This window comes from Mus caroli, chromosome 17 (genome assembly GCF_900094665.2).
Source record: "Mus caroli chromosome 17, CAROLI_EIJ_v1.1, whole genome shotgun sequence".
In the NCBI taxonomy this organism is placed as follows: Eukaryota; Metazoa; Chordata; class Mammalia; order Rodentia; family Muridae; genus Mus; species Mus caroli.
In genome coordinates, this window is record NC_034586.1 from 88558399 (window position 1) to 88572819 (window position 14421).

Sequence of the window (14421 nt, forward strand, 5' to 3'; positions counted from 1 at the left end):
TAATCAAAGAGTTAACAAGAGTTTTAAAACAAAATGTACTTTGAAGCCTAAGGGAAACATGTAAGGTTATTTGTGGCTAATATACATTATTAGTTTAAATTAGTAAGATTTGAAGATGAAAACTCCATTCATATCCCAGTATACTTTTTTTGTTGTTCTTGCCCATTTCTAGGTTAAAAAATACTTTGAGAATCACTAGCAAGAATAACCAGCCACATGGCAGAATATAGATTAGTATAAATGGGTTAAGTTACCAGTTAGGCCTAGATATTTGTAAATATATTTTGAGTCTGAGTTATTATTCTGGGAGCTTAAGGCTGGGAGGAAAGTAGCACATTTCAAGTGTGCTCAATTAATACGTCAACAAATGTCACACAATAGTATTTAAAGACTAGTAAAACTTCAAAAAGTTATTTGTAGAGCATAGCTAACATTTAGAATTATATATGAGGAGCCCAGATCTAGAAAGAAGATACATGTAGAAAATAAGAAAAGAGTATAGTATAGTTATTTATATATCAGATTTTATCCGGTAAGAAGATTTCTTTCCCCTTCATTTGTAATTATTTTTCCTGCTCTGTCACGGTGTAGTGAATGAAGAAAAAGAAAAAAAGAAAATTTATTTGGTTGAGGACTTGTTAAAGAAATAAAGATAAACCCTAGACTTGGCTGACATCAAGTGGATAAACCCTAGACTTGGCTGACATCAAGTGAAGTTCTGATATGTAATTGCACTTGTTGTATTTTTTAATATGGGGTAGATTAAGTTTCAGGCCTTATTAGGATGACTTGAGAGAGTTTTGAAGGGTCTAAAATATGTGCATTAGTGTTTATTGCCTGCTAGGAACAGTGAGATTCAATAGAAAACGCATTAAACACCTGAAATGGGCAGGCATGCTGGCCAAAGAGTTTGGCTGACATCTAATTGTGTTTTTTCTGTAACAATATCATTTGGGAGTTCTTGTTAGTGATGAAAAGTCTAGGGTTACACGAGAAACAGTGAGCCTGCATTTTAAATAAAAATGCTACATTTATGTGCCCTAAATTTGAGACCACTTAGATTAAGAATTTGATGACATACATAGACAGATACATATATTAAAATCAGTTATTTTTCATATTAAATAAGCATCAGATTATGTTCCTTGTATACAATAATTAATTTAAAAAAGCCATATACTTCCCTCAGAATTGGCTTTGGTTCTTGGACTAGTACACTATTTCCTTTAAGTCATTGAGACTAATAGTTAGCATTATTACATGAGTATTCTGGTTGTCCTCACCCCTTGACCCTCCAGTTACAGGTAGTTCCAGAAGGAAGGTGATTTTCTAAATAGAGTTCCAGAACATTTAATCATGTGATTAGAAGATTGATGCTATACTAGAGAGCCTGGGTAGCTAGCTGGCCCTAATTATAGGGACCAAGAAGTCAGTTTTCAATTGTATTACATCTCGGTTTGGTTTTAAGGATTTTAACCTTCTGAACTATTCACAAAATTACTTCACCTGGAAGCTTCACTGTGGCCTCAATCACACCTTCACACCTGCACAGCATCAGAAACCAGGACCTAGCTAGCAGTCTTTTCTTCTACTCTTATACCCAAAGAAGAAAAGTACTCATTCTCCTTGCAGCTACTCCTGCCCCCTTGATCAGTTATAGCTTTGTTTTGTATTCTGTCCTTTTAATAAGCTGTTACTGAATGGCTATCCCTGACACAAAGTTCAAGGTTCTTTGGGTTAATTTTCTGTTACACTTTCTTTTGTGACCCCTTTTCACATGAGACTTTTCATTTTATAATAACAACATATAGCTATAAAAATAGGTCTATACATCAAGCACTTACCATAACAAATCATATATTTATTTTAGAACAATTGTTTGCTATAAATATATTTTTACTATTTATAATAGATGAAAGGAAATTTTTCATACTAATGAGCTGGGTGGACTTCTTTTTACACAAGGAATTGAACCCTGACTGAATATTTGATACTGCAGAATATCTCCAACCTTTAACAGAGTTGACAATTTAGTCATTGATACTAAAATGTTGTTTGCATAAATATATATTATAAAATGTCAGAAGTATGTTTAAGGTCATTTCATATATTTCTGGAAATTACTGAGCCAAAATTTATTTACTTATTTTTTTAAAATAATTTGTTTAATTTTATTTTATGTGCATTGGAGTGAAAGTGTCAGATTCTCTGGAACTGGAGTTACAGACAGTTGTCAGCTGCTATGTGGGTGTTGGGAATTGAACTTGGATCCTCTGGAAGGGCAGCTAGTGCTCTTAACCACTGATCCATCACTCTAGCCCCTACTGCTATTTAAAAATGAAACTCAGGTCAACAACTTCACTAGTAATTTTTAACATAAAACTCAATAAAGCCCAAAGACTGATTTGGTACCTGTTGAGTCATGAGTAGGAAATATTAAAATTATTTGTTTCCATAATTAAACTATTATGCTTGTAAAAATACATTTTATGTATAATAACAACACTGAGTTCATAACATAAAATGATCTTGAGTCTGAAATGAGGTCTTTCCGGTAGTATTTATAGGCATTGTGTGGTCTGACAGTATATGCAGTGCAAAGCATAATGTTATGTGTTCAGAACAAAGGCTGTCCATGAAGTCATGTGAAACACTTCTGATTCATTATGTATATGAGTTTGAATTACTATTTTTTAAAAACTTTTCACTGCTGCCAGATCTTTTACTGACACATTCAGTTACATGACCCAATGTGACAGCCTGTTTTAAGCAAGATAGTTTAACGGTCTTCGTAATGAGAATTTGTTTTTCTCCATTCCAGCAATCTCTCGTTGACTGGAATATCTCCTTTGTTAAATACCAATAATCTCTAAGGCTCAAGGACCCAAGTCCCCACCTATGGTGGTTTGAATATGCTTGCCACAGGGAGTGGCACTACTAGGAGTTGTGACCTTGTTAGAGTAGGTGTGGCCTTGTTGAAGGAAGTGTGTCACTGTGGGAGTAGTTTAAGAGATCTTCCTCCTATCCTCCTAAGGATGCAGTCTTCTCTTAGTGGCCTTCAGATTACAGTGCAGAACTATCAGCTTCTTCTCCAGCACCATGTCTGTCTGGATGCTGCCATGCTTCCTACCATGTTGTTAGTGGACTGAACCTCTGAACCTGTAAGCCAGCCCCATTGTCCCATTGTTGTCCTTTGTAAGAGTTGACTTGGTCATGGTGTATCTTCACAGTAATGGAAACCATAACTAAGGCTCCTTCCTTCCTCTGTTCATCTTCATTTGCCCCTACCTCCCCTCTTGGCCTTAGACACAAAATCCCCAACTTCCACATCCAAGTAACCATGTGGCACCTAATCAGCCCCAAGTTCTTCTTTTCTAGGAAGTTTCCATCATCCTCCCAGACTTATCTTCAACTTCATTTGAGAACTTTTACTCCTCCACTATTTTCTTTGTGTTCTTTCTTTCTTTCTTTCTTTCTTTCTTTCTTTCTTTCTTTCTTTCTTTCTTTCTTTCTTTCTTTCCTTCTTTCTTTTGTTTTTGTTTTGTTTTGTTTTGTTTTGTTTTGTTTTGTTTTGTTTTTGTTTTTGTCTTTTCGAGACAGGGCTTCTCTCTATAGCCCTGGCTGTCCTGGAACTCACTCTGTAGACCAGGCTGGCGTCAAACTCAGAAATCTGCCTGCCTCTGCCTCTCAAGTGCTGGGATTAAAGGTGTGGGCCACCACTGAACAGCTGTGTCTTTTCTTTTTGATTTGGCACTTCTGATCCTCAGTGCACCCTGTCTACCATCCTCTTTAAAAAGTATTTTGTAAGTTGATGGCTTGTTCCTAGCTAGACAGTCTCTTGGAGTATATGTGGGTGGTATGTTGTATTTTGCTGTCTTTCAAGAGGTCATCTGGTATCCTTCTGGGGATATAGATAAGAAATACTTTTTTCCTGAATGAATAACTTAACGTAAAAACGTGAAGAATTCACTATGACATTTCTTTCTAATTCTAAAATTTAAGCTGAAAAGTATATTTAAGAAGTGAAATTAACTTATTAATTTGGTATTCATCAGAATTCTGATTCAATCTACCTTTAGGAAAAGCTACAGAAAGAAGAAGGAAAATGAATTAGATATGTTTCTGCTATAGGATAAAATGATCTTTATATTAACTTAGAGGCAAAAGGCTGAAATAGACTCAAGCCACATAGGCTTTTATTTTATCATTCTGATAAAGAAAAGGATTACATTTTCCCAATAAAGCAGATTTTCCCAATGCCACAAGATAGTAATACTTTCTCTCACCTAGAATAAAGGAAGAGATATTTTGAGATGAAGACAGGACTATTTTCAAATTAATAGTTAGCATAGTAGTTATCTCTGACTGCCAGAGAAACTTCCCTGTTAACTGGAATGCAATTTAAAACATGACTTGGTCAAGAGGAAGATGGAAATTATTGAATATGTATATATATTAAATATATATATATACATATATATATATATTTCCTTTACATTTTTTTCTACAAACAGTTTAAGCATTCTAGCAGGTGACACCATCTGGCTTAAGTTATATACTTGCTGAATGTTACAGAACTCTAACTCAGAGATACTCCATGTGCAGTGTGATCCCTTCTTGCTAGGATACTTTGAATTTTGCTTGGTTAACAACATCTCCTTCATGCAGGGCAGGGCATGAGTTTCTAGAAAGTTAACTGACTTATAGACACAGCCAATCAAGATCATTGTATTCCCTACTAACAAGCCATACCTTGTTATTTAGCATATTAGCATAGTGGAAAGTCTTTTTTTTTCCTGTATTTTTCCAGTCACTGTTAGAGTGTTCAAATGCCTCATCAATGTGTTGCCTACATGTGCACTGGAAACTTCCTACCCAGTGTTGTCCTAAATGAAATTATTACTCACACACTCAGTTATCCTCCTGGTTGTTGTCACTATTCCCTCCTATACTACTTAGTTTATGTACTTCCGAGTTTCTTCCCTTTCCTTCATTCATATACTAAGGTCATTAGCTCTCAGGGATTTTTCCATCCCTATTCTTGTGTAACCTCATACCCAACACAATCATTTTGGCTAACCTCAAGTTTATTTTTTACCAATATGTCCTAAACTTGATTGTCTAATTGTATAGCTAACAAAGTCTTGGAAAATTCTTCCAAGCTCTTTTAGATGACACTAAAGAAAGCCTTCAGAGACCTGAGTGGGAGGCTTGGTAAAATGAGAGTTGGTCACCTGCATGATCTAGAAAGTTCTATTACTGAGATTAGTGTGATTATTTTTAGCAAGGTATTTCAGAAGACATTAGAGTAGGAGAACTTTGATCAGCATGCTTTTCCAGGTCCCTGCTGTTCCCTGAAGGCAATAAGCTAGGTAGCATAGCAATGCTAATATGTCTGCTTAGGGGTAAGTTCTTTCAGGTAGAGAGAGCAAACCCAAAGGATTTCCAATTCTTTTTTATTTCCAGCTACAATGTCCTAAACATTAAGCTTAATTACTTGGCAGTATATAGGATTACAAAACGTTTTTTTTAAAACAGAAAAAAAAAACCTGCCTGTGTCTAACTTTCTGACTTTTTTGCATTTTATATTTTGCTCTGCTGTACAGAGATTATCTAGTAAGAACACATACTGTACAGCAGACTTCTAGAAACATTTTCATAACTAAACATTTATACCCCTTGAACATTTTCCCAGCAACCATAATTCTACATCCTGATTTGATGAGTATGACAACTTTGGACACCTTGTATAAAGGAAATCATGTACTGTTTGTCCTTCAGCTGCTGGCTTTTTTCACTAAGCATAGTGTTTACAAGGTCCATCCATGTTGCAGCATATAATGTCCTTTTAAAAGTGCCTCTTCTGTAATACATATTGACCACTTTCTTGTTGTTGTTGTTTTTAGAGACAGGGTTTTTCCTGTCCTGAACATTGCTCTGTAGACCAGGCTGGCCTAGAACTCAGAGACCTACCTACCTGCTTCTGCTCTATCAAGCGCTGGGATTAAAGGTGTATCTTTAACCACTACCACCCAGCTGACTGTGTTTTTAATTCATCCATTTGTTGATGGGTGTACCAATGAATGAGTGTGTCTGTGTCTTGGCAGATGTGGATGATGGTAAAATGAGCATGTTTTAGTAACCAATAATAATAATACACCCTTTCAGAAACAGTATTTCCCTTGACTAGACTTTACCACCCTGGACAGAATTTCTCATGGAACTCTAAGACTGAGTCGATGCTGAGTTCTACTGTGGTTTTGGATCTCAGTTATTCCTGTAAAACCCTCATGGAGGATAGTGTAACAAATTGTACTAGGCAGAGGGGATGCAAGAGCTCCCTGTCTTGGGTTTTTTTTCTCTGTGTGTGTTTAACTATTTATGATTTTTTTGAGGTTTAATTCTCAATGTAATCCAATGTACCTTCTCAGACTTAAGACCCTCTTTAACTACCTGCCTGGCCTTCTAAGTCTTAAAGGAAAACAACTTCAACTCAGTTCTAAGTCTCTTATCCCCAACCCACCACGTATATTTTTCAATGAGCTTGCTTCAGTGGTGCTCTTTCCAGGTCTCAATGAGTAACAAAGTAGATGTAAGAGATCATGACAATATTTTCTGTGAGTTTCAAGGAAAATGGAAAGTAGCAAACTTGGCTTTAGCTTTCCCAAGATGGGTCCTCATCATTGCACCAGGCTTTCATGTTGAAGAACACTGAGTGCTTCCCCAATGTCACATACTCTGCAGCTACCTGATCAGCTGATTTAATCTGCATCTGTTCTTGTGCCAATTTCTCCCTTTTATTTTTCTCTATATCTGTGTCTGTCTCTGTCTCTGTGTCTGTCTCTTTCTCTCTCTCTCTCTCTCTCTCTCTCTCTCTCACTCACTCTCTCTTACTTCTCCCTTCTGCCTCAGCCTTGAGTCTTATTGGCAATTCCTCTCTCTCTTTGTTCTGATAACTGGGGACTCTGATTCTTTCCAAGTCTTTCTGTGTTCAACATTACACTTCAGTATATTTCCCCATTTCTTCTCAACAAGAAGCTATCTTGACAAGAACAGCTGTCCATTTGCATTACCAACCATGAAAAGCTGGGTACCACTACCCAAATTAAATCCTGTCTTGATTCCCACTCCAAGGTCAGTTTTCCACTAATATCCAGGTATTTTTGGCTTTCAAAGTTTGGGTATTTTTGCTTATGCAATTTATGAGCTGATGAACGAGGATAATACTTTCCTTTATAAGAATAGACCCAGTATATAAATCGTCTGCAAATGTCTTTTGGTTTTTGTTCCCTTAGCTGCCTCATCAATATGTAAATATATTGTTAATTCCTTGTTTCTTGTGTATAGGTTGATGTTTCTTTTCTTTTAAGCTTCTATGACTCTCTAGTCATCTCTGATAATGAAAAGTGGCTGCTCTCACCATATTTTAAACTCATGAACTCCCATGGACCTTTCTGCTCTAATGGTATTGTTCAGAGAAGGTCAGGATATGGTTATAGGAGTAGTCAGCATAAACCACCAGAGACACACTATGGAGGTAGGAGGCAAATGGAGCATATGTTGAATGTCAGTTACATGATTCTATTATGTATTAGTGATATTTTGGTATGAACATGACCCTGGCTTTTGTTGTGTGATCTTCCAGGACCTAGGAAATCAGCATTTAATTTTCTGCTCTTCAGGGTAGTGCTTGCAAGGTATATGGCATTGGTCTTCACATCTTCATGTGAATGTAATATAACTGGAAAGGGGCAACTGATGAGCAATAGAATTGATGAAAAGCACAGAAACAAGGTTTTGTTTAGGTCAAAAGAGCTAGAGATGCTTTAGTTGGGGTAAAACTTGAAGAGGGCTTTACTGGGCTTTGAAATATTAAATAATTATTTAAGTAATACAGATGATCCCTTTTTGAGCATCCCTGTGAAAGCTGGAGAAAAAAAATCAAATTAGGCACAAAAAGACACTTTAAAAAAAATGACTTGCTTTACTGGGCATAGGAATGAGAATCTTTAGGGAAATGAAGAATCTCTTTTTCACTATGTATGGACAAACTTCATGACACATTGGAAAGGGATAGTGTGGGCCTGCTCAGAGGCTAGGTGTATCCTCAGTGCCTCTTTTAGAACTGTTATGTAATACATATCTTCTTTGATTCACAGAAGGATGTGTAAGCCATACATTCTCCTCACAGTGGTTCTTGGGCCTGGGCCTAAGATATTGTTCTTGTTAATTTTATGTTAACTTGATACAAGATAGAATCAAATGTGAAGGGGAACCTCAACTGGGAAAATGCCTGCAGGTGAGTCTGTGGGAATATTTTCCTGACTGAACTGACAGAGAATGGCTTAGCCCACTATGGACTGTGCCATTCCTGGGTAGGTGGTCCTGGGCTCTATAAGAAAGTGGAGGGAGCCAGCTGTGAGTCTACCCTCACTCCCTTCATAATGAACTGCAAGTATAAGCTAAAATAAAGCCTTTCTTCCACAAGTGTTCTTGGTTCTGGTTCTTACCACAGGATTAGAAACCAAGCCAGGACAGATATCTTCCTTACCTGTGTTAGTATTTCTCTCTCTTAATTTTCTCTTTATTTGCTCCATGCATTAGGGTGTAACAGCTCCCTTGATATAAGCCACCTGGCTAATCATATCTCTTTGGTCAGCTTTGGGCCAGTTAGTGGAAACTCAGGGGTAGATAATGGAATTTCTAATAAGTAGCTTTAATGAAGAATGCTTGGGAAAATCAAAGCAGCTAAGGCACTGAAAATGAAGGGGTTTAAAGCCATTTGATATAACCACTTCTTGGCTTGACAAATGTAGTCAGAAATGTGTACTGAAAAGTATACATTACTGGATTTTGAAGATTTTGGTTTACAGTCTGGTTCTTTCTTTTATCTGTGGAGTGACCCGGGGCCACTAAATTTTGCAGAAACAACACATTCTTCCTCTATAAATTTAGAATTTAAATTATAGTACTTAATTCCCTGTATTCCTTGGAGTTCTAATTGGATGGTAATATTCTCTGAGAACTGTAAATTCCTATGTGGTAAGTGGTTAGTTTTGGTCACTAGACAGCTAACCTCATGCTCAATTGTCTTGTACTGGTCTATTCAGATTTCTAATTATCTCATTCTATGTATAATTCAGTTTTTTTTAAAAAAGTCTCTCTGTATGTAATATTCCCTTGTCTCATTCCTTCAGAGTGGTAATCATAAAGAAGTGAAGTAGGCAGTAGTGGGCCATCAGATTAACCTTTCCAGTCACTTAGATTTTAAATGGACTTTTTTTGTTGTTGGATGATTGTCCTGATCTAGCTAAAACACATGAGCTAAGAGGACTCTGAAAGAGAAGGTAATGCTGGTGATGACTGTAGGCAAAGGTTTGGATGGAATCCATGGAGTATTTCTGGTGTATAGACCCTATTACTCCCAAGGTCCCATTGGGCAATGTTTGCATGCATGTCTGACTGTGAAAAGCAATGTCTAGGGAGAAGCCAGGGACTGAAACAAAGCAGGTCTTCCTGTCTTCCTACAGAGACACAGAAACAGATAGGCACAGACATCGACACAAACACACTGACACAGACAGACACACAAACACAGATAGGCACAGACACAGACACATAGACAGACACACTGACACAGATACAAACAGACACAGAGACACATACCTCCCTTCTCTGGGGATAGTCAATTCATATAGATTAGGCTGGGGGCAAGTCAGAATCTGAACATTTGTTAGTAAAATAGTGCTGATTCTTTAAATAGCTCAAAGATGATTCTGTGTAAGTTACTTTCTGTGGACATTTGTATCTATCTATCTATATATATATATATATGGAGTTTATCTTTATGTAGAAGGTATATCTTTAGCTTTAGTACAGACATAAACAAATGCTTAGTCACATGCCCAAATGTAAGTCATGAAACAAAATGGCGGAAGTCACATAAGTTACAATATTTATGTCTCAAGGATGGCTAAACTTAGCTGCAACATCTAATTTGCAGTGACGTCTTTCTTTAACAAGTTTTATAAGAGGGATGATTTAAGTCAAGGAGCAGCAGTGACTCATTCACATGGTGCCCAGTGGCTGAGCTAAGTTTAGAACACAAGGGATGCTAGTGTCTTATGGGGCTTAGGTTTTTACTGTTAAGTCATTTTGTTCTTCCACACTGTTTTTGTTTTTCAATATTTTTTTTAGTCATTCACTTTGGTAAAATAAACTTGCATTGCAATCGTAAAACTCTTGTTTTCCTTATTTAATTAGCTAACTTTAAAAAGGAGTCTGTTTTAGGTTCTATTTTTGGGTTCCATTCAATTGGAGCTTATTTTGGTTGTTATATTGTTCATGGTTTGAGATTTTATTAAGCTCAGTTTTGCCTTTATCATTAAGGCCTTTAGCAATTATTTATGGGAGTGAATAAACAACTTTGAGGAGTAAGAAATATTTTTGCCTCTAAAGAAGCAGTAATGAGATGAAAACAAGCTTGTTCATTGTCCATTCCCAAAACATTAATTTACTATCTGAGCTAGGTAGGGACTAAGGCTACCAGGGGGAGAAAGATTATCCTCCAGGAGCCCATATTTTTCTGAGAGAAAGATAGAAATGCCACCATGTGATTATGAGGCGGGAAGAGAAAATTAGTAGATGAGATTGAACATTCATGGTACAGGACAAGTGTGGTCTACGTACAAGCATTAGATTTCCTCTTTAAGTTGAAACATGCATGTTGGATTCTATCCAATACCTACTTACTAGAGAAATTCTGGAGGCAGGGCTAAGCCAATAAAAATTTAACAAGCTTTCTAGATGATATAACCGTTAGCTTGTGGGTACTATTTATTTCAGACACTTCACCTTCCTAATGACTCAGCAACTCTGAGTCTCACTGATTTTCTGCCTACTACTACTGGTTCTCATAGTCAGGGACAGGAGGGACAGGTACGGACACCTATCAAGAGATATTAGTACTTAAAAGTGTAGAAAGAAATCTGCAAGTATGCTCAACCTAGATATCATCTAAAAGGTGACTCAGGAGGAATGTAAGACTCAGTAGCTTTGTATGTGAAAGCTCTTGCTATCCATAGAGAGATGATAATAAGGGAAACATATAGGAGGAGGTAAAGAGAGAAGCAGGGAGGAGCCCAGAGATAACAGACAAGGATGACTACTTAGCCAGAGGAGCGAGACTAGTTTTTGAAATGATTGACTGCTTTTGTTTCTATTCCATATGCAATCTGCTAGCTAAAGATGAAGTAGAAGACAGATCTCCAGGATGCACTTGCTGTCTTTGCAGACTGCTGGTTCTTAGAATAAAGCATAAAGTTTGAGCTCTTGCCTCAGCTTGTTGGGTTTGTAGTTACAAGAAGCACAGACTGCTGTATTCTGGTTATTCCATGGACTCGCTTGGCCACAGAAAAGCTGTTTTCTTCCTGGCTTTCTAGTTTAGCTAAGAGTCAGTAGTTGCTCCCTTGTTCTGCCTAGTCCAATTAGAATTTTCCAAAGGACCTTTACTGAGGAGAAGTAAACAGAACACAGTTTTGTTCAAAAGTACAAAACAATCAATTATTTAGAATAGTGATAGCTAACAGTTAACTGACATCTTTCCTTCACTCATTTAACAGGTAAATGTACTCATGTCAAAGACACAAAGGTGAGTTAGAGGCATCTCTAAAATGAAGAGGCTCAGGATTTCAGGGCAAGACAGATATAAAGAAAAGTGTATAATAAAACACCAAGAGAAATTTATTCTACAAAGTACAGGGTGGGTGAATATTGCTGGACTGTCTTTGACTTGCCAGCTCCAAATAATGACACAGAGACTTATATTTATGAAAGCTTAGGCACTATATCTTAGACTCTTTCCCAACTATCTTATGTAACTTAATTAGCCCATTATTCTAATCCACATTCTGCCATGTGGCCTATTACCTCTCATTCAGTTCCAATACCTGTTCTTTCCACCTCTGTGTCCCTCTGGTAAATCCCCCACACCCAATTCTTCTCCCAGAGACAAGATTTTTTTTTTTTAAAAGGATCTTACTTTTGTTTGTTTGTTTGTTGTGTGTGTGTGTGTGTGTGTGTGTGTGTGTGTGTGTGTGTGTGTGTGTATGTGTGTGAATTTGTGTCATTCATGTAAAGATGCTTTCAGAGGCCAGAGAGAGCATCTATCAGGTCCTCTGGAGTGGGAGTTATAAATTGTGAGTCACCTGATTTAGGTACTGGAAACTGAACTTGAGTCTTTTGCAAGAGGAACTAGTGCCCTCTTAACTGCTGGGCTACTTTTCTAGCCCTAAGAATACTAATTATTATTATTTTTTTAATTTTAAAGTGATAATCTTGAAATGGTCCTGAGCTGAAGCTGTTAGCTTGCTGGTGCCTGTGTCATGTGAATCCTGCTCAGGGAGGCTACTATTCCTGTCATTGTTATTTTCTCTGCATTTAGCTCAGCGTTGGCAGTTAGTGATTTAGTAAATTTCACCAAATTTATGAATGAAAGAAGAAAGAATGAAAGAAGGAAGACTATTATTAAGGAAGAAGCACAAATTAGCATGGCCCTGCTCAGCCTAAGATACCCCCAGCTTTAACTTTAGTTTGACATTGGTCCTGTGCAAGGTTTAGAATGATTTTCTTCATAGCTTGCTCTTTTCTGTGAGATGGTTGCCCTGAACCTGCAATGTCTATAATCTTGGAATTATCTGGTTTTTCTCATTCATTCCTAAGATCTGGATTATTGGGTGGAAAAGATGCATATATCCTAGCTTTAAGATAATATCCAGAAGCTGGAAAGAACCCAGATGTCCCTCACAGAGGAATGGATACAGAAAATGTGATACATTTACACAATGGAGTACTACTCAGCTATTAAACACAATGAGTTTATGAAATTCTTAGACAAATGGATGGATCTGGAGGATATCATCTTGAGTGAGGTAACTCAATCACAAAAGAACACACATGATATGCACTCACTGATAAGTGGATATTAGCCCAGAATCTCAAAATCTTTCTTAGAAGGGGGAACAAAATACCCATAGAAGGAGTTACAGAGACAAAGTTCATAGCAGAGATTGAAGGAACAACCATACAGAGACTGCCCTACTTGGGGATCCATCCCATAAACAACCACCAAATGCAGACACTAAGGCGGATGCCAAAAGGGCCTGCTGACAGGAGCCTGATATAACTGTCTCCTGAGGGCCTTTGCCAGTGCCTGCAAATACAGAAGTGGATGCTCACAATGATCCATTAGATAGAACACAAGGTCCCCAATGAAGGAGCTAGAGAAAATACCCAAGGAGCTGAAGGGGTCTGAAGCTCCATAGAAGTAACAACAATATGAACTAACCAGTACCCCCAGAGCTCCTTGGAACTAAGCCACCAATCAATGTAACTGAGGATGGCCTAGTCGGTCATCAATGGGAGGAGAGGCCCTGGGTCCTGTGAAGGTTCTATGCCCAAGTGCAGGGGAATGCCAGGACTGGGAAAGGGAGTGGGTGGGTTGGGGAACAGGGGAAGAGGGGGGGATAGGGGTGTTTTTTTGGAGGGGAACCTAGGAAAGGGGATAACATTTGAAATGTAAATAAAGAAAATATCTAATAAAAAGAAAAGAAGAGAAGAGAAGAGAAAAGGAAAGGAAAGGAAAGGAAAGGAAAGGAAAGGAAAGGAAAGGAAAGGAAAGGAAAGAAAAGAAAAGAAAAGAAAAGAAAAGAAAAGAAAAGAAAAGAAAAGAAAAGAAAAGAAAAGGAAAGGAAAGGAAAGGAAAGAAAAGGAAAGAAAAGAAAAAGAATCCTATCCTGAGCATTTTGGAGGAGAATGGCATTGACTTGTCTTTCATTCTACTAGAAGACCAAGGATTTGAATACATAAACCTATGGGGTATACTACTCATTTGAACTACCATACTGCTGCACAGACTTTCCTCAGCAAGAACTCATATGTATTCTTAGTCAGCTGCCACCCACATCTAATCACTTATTCTCCTTACAGTGTTTAATTCAAGAAGACTCTTCATTTAGACCTGATTCACTTTTTCATGGTGTATGGAATGACCTGGCCTGCATCTCTTTGTGTTCAGTGCCTTGGTTGCTTTGATTTTTCGCAAGCATTCCTTATAAAGGCTACGTATTAGAAAATTCACAACTCTAATAATGGTTCTTCCATTGGCAAGAAGGGTGTTCTCTTGGAAGTGTTTTACCATGGTTGTCTTAGTTATTTTCTGTTTCTCAAATGAAACACCATGGCCAAAGCAACTTAAAAAAGAAAGCATTTAATTTGGTCCTCATAGTTCCAAAGGGCTAGAGTCCCTGACCATCATGGGCAGGAGCTTGGCAACACATGGGTAGGCATGATGTTGGAGCAGAAGCAGAGAGCTTACATCTGATCCATAAGCACAGGGAAGGAGGGAGGGAGGGAGGGAGGGAG